The sequence below is a fragment of the Lupinus angustifolius genome, chromosome LG19 (genome assembly GCF_001865875.1).
Source record: "Lupinus angustifolius cultivar Tanjil chromosome LG19, LupAngTanjil_v1.0, whole genome shotgun sequence".
NCBI lineage: Eukaryota > Viridiplantae > Streptophyta > Magnoliopsida > Fabales > Fabaceae > Lupinus > Lupinus angustifolius.
In genome coordinates this window covers 1,622,326-1,630,445 of record NC_032027.1, presented here as the reverse complement: position 1 = coordinate 1,630,445, position 8,120 = coordinate 1,622,326, and positions in this window count along the sequence as shown.

Genomic DNA, 8,120 nt, shown 5'->3' with positions numbered 1-8,120 from the left:
AATCAAGAACATGGTGGTGCTTTCTTTTTCATCTTAATGGTCTTCATTACTGTTATCTTGCTTCCAATAGGTGACAATGCTGCATGTGGCAAGACTATCTTGATTTCTTTGATTGCTCCAGCGTTGTTCTTCAGCATCCAATGTTTCTTTTCAACATATGGCCCTAAATTCTTCATTATCACCTTCTTCATCGACCTTCAAATTCATATCAAAGGAGTTTGTTTTTGGTCAAGAATTATTTTCAAGTACATAAGTTAGCTTTTTGATATCCTCAAGCTCTTCAAGAATGGAGTATCATGACCAATTTATCCTATACAAGATTACATCCTTTTCTTATTATTCATCATTTACCCCTCTTTCTTATTATCGTAGAAGCATCTCATTAGGATCAAGATTCTGGTCCGTTCTCTTTCTTTCATCATCAATAGTTGGTTCGTTTCTGTCCATGATGGTTAAGCTCAGATATAACTTCTGTCATGGATGGTTAAGCATTGGATGGGTAGCTTCTATCCATAGTGGTTAAGCAAATATATAGCTTCTGCTATGGATGGTTAAGCGTTTGATGATATAGCTTTGTCATGAGTGCTTAAGCGTTGTTATTACTTCAAATCAAGCTTAAAATCAATTCCAAGCTGGAGAGTGAAAATTTTCACTCAGCAGCTTGAGGGGGATATTAAAGATGTATGATAGGTTATTTTAGAATATGACAGTTGATTAGAAAGTTAGGAATTAGCAAGATAAGTTTATATTAGTTACTTGTTTTACAAGCTTTCTTTTCTTCCTTTCTCTTGTATAAATAAGTCATATTGGCTCACTTCTTATTCAATCAATTCAATGAGAATATTATCAATCTTTGTTTCTCATTCTTCTTTCTTTAAGCTTCTTTAAGTTTTCTTTTATACACTTCTTGATTCATCAAGAAGCTTTCTTTTCATGGCTCTTACCACATTTTAACACCTCTTATGTTTTGTATATTTTTGGGGTTCTTTGTCATATACATATCAACAACAATAATCGATCATTTATTTTACTAGGTATGGTCGACTATATAGTTCGAAACGAGGTCATAGTGTTATATCATAAATCATGATTATTGACAAAACATTGATAATAGAAAATTATCTCTTACATTCACTAGATATTTGATTTACATTGACATCTCTCAAAGGTCAATTAACTTTCGAGAGAAATCATGAAATCGGTGTTATGGGAGAGAATAGCCTAATGTAAGAAGCTCTCACCTATCAGAATATGAGAAAGGTAATTCATGAGCGAATAGATTGTTTCCATATTTTTCTTACCACAACCTTGTCGCTTGGTTGTTGATGTTCGAGATTGGGGGACTGTGCAACACTCATTGATAAAAGGTACACAACTATGAATAATCTTGAGATCACACAGGTTCTATCTCTACAATATTCATACAGTTTTACATACTGCAAAATTGATTAACCTTGATTTAGGAATGTTTGTTGGTTGAAAGGACAAGACTTGCGAATCATTAATTAATACTATAGACTTAAACAAGTAATAGATGAAAATCAGATGTCTCGAGTCGTGTCTCATTTAATAAAATTTTGATATTTATTACACAAATTTGAGTAGTGAGAAACTAAATTAAAATTATATGTGAAAGAGAAAACTAAATGAAAATGAAATTCATCATCTTCTTTTCTCCAAAACTCATCTCTTCTCTGATTTCATTTTCTTGGATAATCAACTTCGGTTCTAACATGTTAAAGTGACAATTGATTAGAATGTAGGAAATATAAAAGTTTAAGCTATGAAAGATTTATGTGATAGGGATTTCTAGGCCCTTAGAGTTGTGTTTTGTATTTCTAGCCCGACCCTATGGTGATGATCATACTTTTATTTATGATGTTGTTCAAGGATTATTCATGTTTCAACTTATGCTTTCTAAAACCTTGTGAAGTGTTTATTTGTGAAAATCAAGAGATAATAGGTCACAAAAACATGTCTTATTCAGATAATGCAAAATGATCAACTGATTTTTGGAGAGAATTTATAAAGTAACATTTTGTTCAAGTGAATAGTGTTTGATTATTCATTCCGCAAGTTTTATGTATCTTACCTTTTGAAAAAGAAAATAAGTTTTTAAGATTAGGATTAGCCCATAAACACATCAAAATATTACATGTATGACTCAAATTTTCTTACAGGTATATCTCAGGCTAGTTTATTATAATACATATCAGATGGTTAAACTATTTCAACTAATGATTTAATCCCCAAATTAGTATGGTATGATAACAATATCGGTAAAATTCATATTGTAACATATTAGTTAAAACTTATATAATAGTTGTTTGTAAGACGGTCAATCATTAAACTATTTTAATAATTGAATTATATGATATATATAATAATATTTATATAAAAAATTATTATAGAGGGGATCCACTTATTATAAAGTTAAGTTTAAAAAATTTACTTTACATTTTAATTGACTAAGTTTTTTTTAAGTCAGTCAATTAAAAATCCAAACTTCAGAGATTAACATAATGAAGTTATCCAACTTTCTAGAGAATGTTTAATTTAGCTAATTCAACTTAATATAAATTTGTAAACATGTGGATTTATAATTTTATATCTGTACAATGTACATGTCCCTTTCAGTTTCACAGGTGTACTAACAACTATTTCCTTCCAAAATCTTTATTATAATATTATTTTCAAATTTCCTAACAAAATTGGAGCCTCCCCCTTTATTCCTCAATAAAAGAAGACCTAACAATACACTACTTTCAACTTATGTGTTAAATATCATATATAAAACTCTTCAACCAACTAGATGTACAACAATAAATATATTTTCCTCCCTTAGGCTATGTACATTGGCACCTAGGAACCACTCCAAACTAGTCCAAAATTTCTAAATTGATGTTACACTCTATTCAACATAGAACACATAGCCAATTCCTATGCACATGAACAAGCCTATAGTACCTAAATATCTATGCCATGTGCTTCAATCAAATAATGTCTAAATAAATGGCCCGCCCAAAGAACATGATTAAGTCACCTCACAATCTCACCAAAAATGCCAAGCATCTCATAATTGCTTTCATTTTCATGATTCCACCACTTATTAGAGACATTCATATTCATAATGGTAACTTTACCTATTTTTATATCTTCTATATAAGTTTCCGGAAATCTAATTAAAATAAAAGAAGTTTGCAAAAAAAAGCACTTTTGGCCCTTCTACTTCTAATATAAATTGGTGCATCTTTTGGCCCCTCATGCTACATATATATACTCACCGTCACCATCTTCCCTCTTCTTTCTTTGCTTCTTCCTTTTTCTTAAGGAAACTTGAAAAATGATGCAAGGGGTTGTGAGAAACTTCAATTAGCAAGAATGAGTAGTAATATTCTTTATAAGTAGGTCAAAATTGTAATTTTGAGCTTGACAATGTACACAAAACTATTGGTTAATTCACTTCTTGCACACAGTTCTATATGACCAAAAGGATAAGAAAATATATATATATATATTATATAATATGGCATGGTTGGATATAGGGCTCACCCTTCAAGGTATGTAGAGAGTATATAGTGATAACTTTTGGCTGAGATTTTAGAGTATTTGACTATAATATATTTTTTCTTTTGGTGTTTTTCACCATTTGGTTGTGGATTAAATTTTCCTTGAATATACAAAATGCTCTGAATTTTCTATAATTAACATAGACTAGTTATTTCTTTATGTGGGTAGTGGGAGCCATTATTAGCACTGGCATGAAGCACATGTTGAAGGTTAATGGTTTGTAAATAGTATTGGCAATACTACTAATTAAACTGAAAAATGGGAGCTGTGCCTTTGTTTGACTTTGTTCCCTTTAAATGTAAGTTGACAAAATTGGTCTACACCCTAGTCATTAGGCATTGACTAGCCTAATTTTTTACCAATTATACTAGGACTAATCCGACTCGTAATTGATTTTACAAACCGTCTTTATTCGTAAAAAGCGAATCAAACCATTCACTTAAAATGAAAAAAAATAAAGAAAGACTTCTAATTAAATATTTTGCTTCATTCATAAGAGGAGGTGAAAAAAATATTATTTTAATATAATTAAATACGATATTGCTTGAACAAATAAATTAACTAGTTAAATCTTATATGAATTAGCTTAGAGTTTGATATTAGACTTTTGGCTTTCATATTAGTGTTTTCCACCCATGTTCTTCTTGTGCTACCAAAGCCATGCTTTAGTTCTGCAGCATTTGTTCACCTTGCATCCCTAATAGGTATTATTAACATAAACAAATATCACTTAAAAAAAGATAAAAAAGATGATACAAAATGATAAATACTGAATATGTGATTCATAATGTAGCAAAAAAATATTATAACTCCGTTTGATGGATAATACTTAATAGTTTATTATTTATAGTTCATTTCACGGATTGATTAATTAATTGAGTATTTAGTATATATGTTATTCTGTAGGATGCGTGTAGCTGAAAATTAATTAAAGCAAGGGTTAGAATAAACCCTCCAAATCCAGTACATTTTAGATCTTTAATTATTGATATTAACAATATAAGTGTGGACCTTAAGCATAAAAAAAGAGTGAATAAGATTATATTCACTAAAGTGGAATGAGATCTTAAGCAAAATACTCCCCACAAAAAGCTTTAACTAATAGAAAAATATTTCAGAACTAAGGTGCCCAACATTAATTTTGGCATATAAAATATTATGAGAATAATCAACTTTTTTCATGTTAAATAGTAAAACTTACTATATAATAGTGCAATATTTTTTAAACAATCTTAAGAACCTGAAACAGTTTTGAAGTGTTTTATTAGATATAACCTTTTACATATTCTGATATCTATCTCAGACAAAATATAGCTAGAAATTTAGGACCATAATAAGAAGTACCTAAGTAGAGTAGTAGTAGATATTGGCCATTTATGCTTGTTGTTATTTTTGGACCACAATTCCACCAACCTATACAAAAATATAGCCACTGCAGAATTTTTGTGATACAAGGGAGAGAGATGGATACACATCTGTTGTTCATGATTGGTCAGAAAAAATATATTTAAGTTAAAATTTAATTATTAAACATTTTTATAATTAATCATAAACCTATGGTACATAAAGTGACACAAAATATGGGAAATAAAAAAGAGATAAGGAAATAAAAAAGAATGGTGGGAGTGGGAGACATTAATAAAACGTTCCACCTACATTAATATAGGTTTCTTATCTTATACTATATCTAGTGCCAATAAAAATCATGTTATGTCAATTAAAAGTTTAAATTTTTTATTATTGTTATTTTTGTTTCATTTTTATTAGCACGAGATAACATATAAGATATGATTTGAGACAATGAATATCTACTTCGATTATATGATTTTGAAAAGAAGAAATAGTTGGTGTCACCTTAAGTTAAGAGTAAACACAATGAGTTGGAGGTGGAAACACCATGTGGGAGTGAAAGAACAGTAACCAAGATTGTTGGCCACACAACAACCTAGCTTGTACTGGTTTTAAAATCTCTTATGTCACCACCAACACACTCTTCCATGGACTCTCTCTACCTAGAATTATGGAAAAGCCCACCACATTAATATTTACAGAAAAACATAACATAACTATTGTTGCTCATAAGTTCAAAATTTTACTGCTTTTAGAAAGTGCTGATTTATTAGTTCAAAGAAAAAGGGTTACAGCAATCAGAACCAATCATGTTATTGTGCCCACAGTAGTAAAACCTTTTTGGGTCAAAGATATATTTTTGGTATCTAATTTTTATTTTATTTTTATCTTTGATAGGGTTTTCAATTAGCTTGTTTGGAGATTAATCATCCCCATAAAACATAATCAAATGGAGTAGACCTCCTCTCCAATGCTAAATTAAGAGGAGGAATATAATATTTTTAATTGAAAAATAATTTAGATCACAATAGTTGAAAACAAATTGTCACATATCGTAATCTTCATTCAATATTAGATCGGCTAGTATAATCTCCATCCAATCAAATGATATTTAAGAACTTTAAACTCGCATGTAAACATAATTTGTAGGGCAATTCACTAATCAATAGTAATTCAAAATTTATTTAGACTCAAACTAATTAGACTATAGTGGAAAAGACCTATTTATGAATTATAAAAACTCTTCCATTAGTTTTTTTTGGGTACATTTCCCACCAGTTTTTTAGTTTAATATTTGTGTATTATGTATAAAGTTTTTACACTCTTAATGTAACATTAATCTAGACTTAAAAATAATTAACTATAATATGAGTATCCTAACAAATATTTAAATCATTCTTAAAATAATACGATAGAATATTGAGACGTATTTTTCAACGTATATTTGGACTCCAAGTCTTATGAATCAAAAGAGAAAATAGTTAATGTTTTTTTGGTTTTTTTAGAAATAAGGAAAAAACTCAAACCCAAGGTTTGCATGAACTTCCTTTTTCTAGTGTTGTGATAACCTAACTGGATCGGACAGTTTGGCCGATTCGATCGCTGACTAGGCTTGAAAATGGCTCTGGTTTATAGTTTTAACCGAATGAGGGGTTAGTTCGCTTTAAATCGGAGAAATTCCAGTCTGATCGTGTTAAACCCGGTTGAACGGAATAACTCGGAAGTGAATCAGGTTCACTTAAAATTTAAAAAAATAGAACACTACTTTAATGTTTTGTTTTACTCCGGTCCAAAAAATGGAGAGGTGATATTTCAAATAATTATACATAATTATTAATTATATAAAATTTATATTTATATATAACTATATATTTATAGATAAAAATGATAAGTTATATATGAAATCATTTGGTCTAACTGAATGGTTTAATCATTTAAATCAGTTAAACCTTATATGGAACGTCTTCCGGTTTTACGTGTAGCTTGAGTTTCAAAATATTGTTTTTTTATATTCAAGTAACTACATTACATTGGGAGTCATAAGGTGATCTAATGGTGAAGAGGGTGATCATAAGGAATGGAATGCAGGAGGTGATGGGTTCGAGTCCCATCAACAAAAATGAGAGTTATAAGGGTGTTTTTGATATAAACAGCTTTGAAAGGGCCATTGTTTTTAAAGTCTAGATCTTATACTAAACTATAGGAAACTATGTTTTAATTTTATACGTTTAAATATTGTATCACAATTCCAAACTGTAATTTTAATTCCACCAGCCAAACATATAGTAAGAGGTAAATAAAATGATAAAAAAAAAGTGTAGATGGCGTGTGAGTTATGCAAGGTTTAGTTTGACGAAAACCTATAAGATAAAGTCATCATTGCATAAGATTAATATTTGGACAATAATAATAATAATATTCTATAAACCTTTCTCTTTTTGTTTTTCCTTTCTAACCATTGAAAGAATGCTTTTGGACAAAGCTTTCATTTGCAAGTTGGAAACAAATAAAAACAAGACAGGCTTTTCTCTCTTCTCAACACATTTCCATTTGTTATTGAGTTGTAATTTACTACTATTATGTTGAATAAAATGAGATACAAGTAACCAACAAATACTATTATGTTGAATTAGGCCTAACCAAGCAAATTGATTTATATATATTAATGTGTTTTCCTTTTAAGTATTTATATTACAAGAGTTAGTTTCAGTCTTCTATAAATGTTTCTAGCTGAAAGAGAATCATTTCATATAAAAAATATATATGTTGTTTTAAAAAATAAAAAAAGAGTGACTATTAAATTATATGAAGTTAAAAATTCTTGTATGTATTTTGTGCAAATCATAACTTTTATATTCTTAATCATATGCTTTGGGTATCTAACATTTGATAAATTGTGAACATCAATTTCATCCGAATTAATTTTGACATTTTTCACAAACAAAAATTAAAAATATAAAATTTCAAAATAAAAAATAACAAAAATGGCATTCTAGTCATTTTTGATTTTATATAGTCAAATAATTATTTTATTTACTTGTATGTATTATAGTAATTTTTGGGATTTTATTAAATCACAAATAATTTTTGTCCCAAAATAATACTCTGCGTATTTTTAAAATGTGAATAAAATATTTTTACCATATTAGAATTATTTTTGTAATTATTCTATCAAATAATAATTTTATTACAAAAATGTA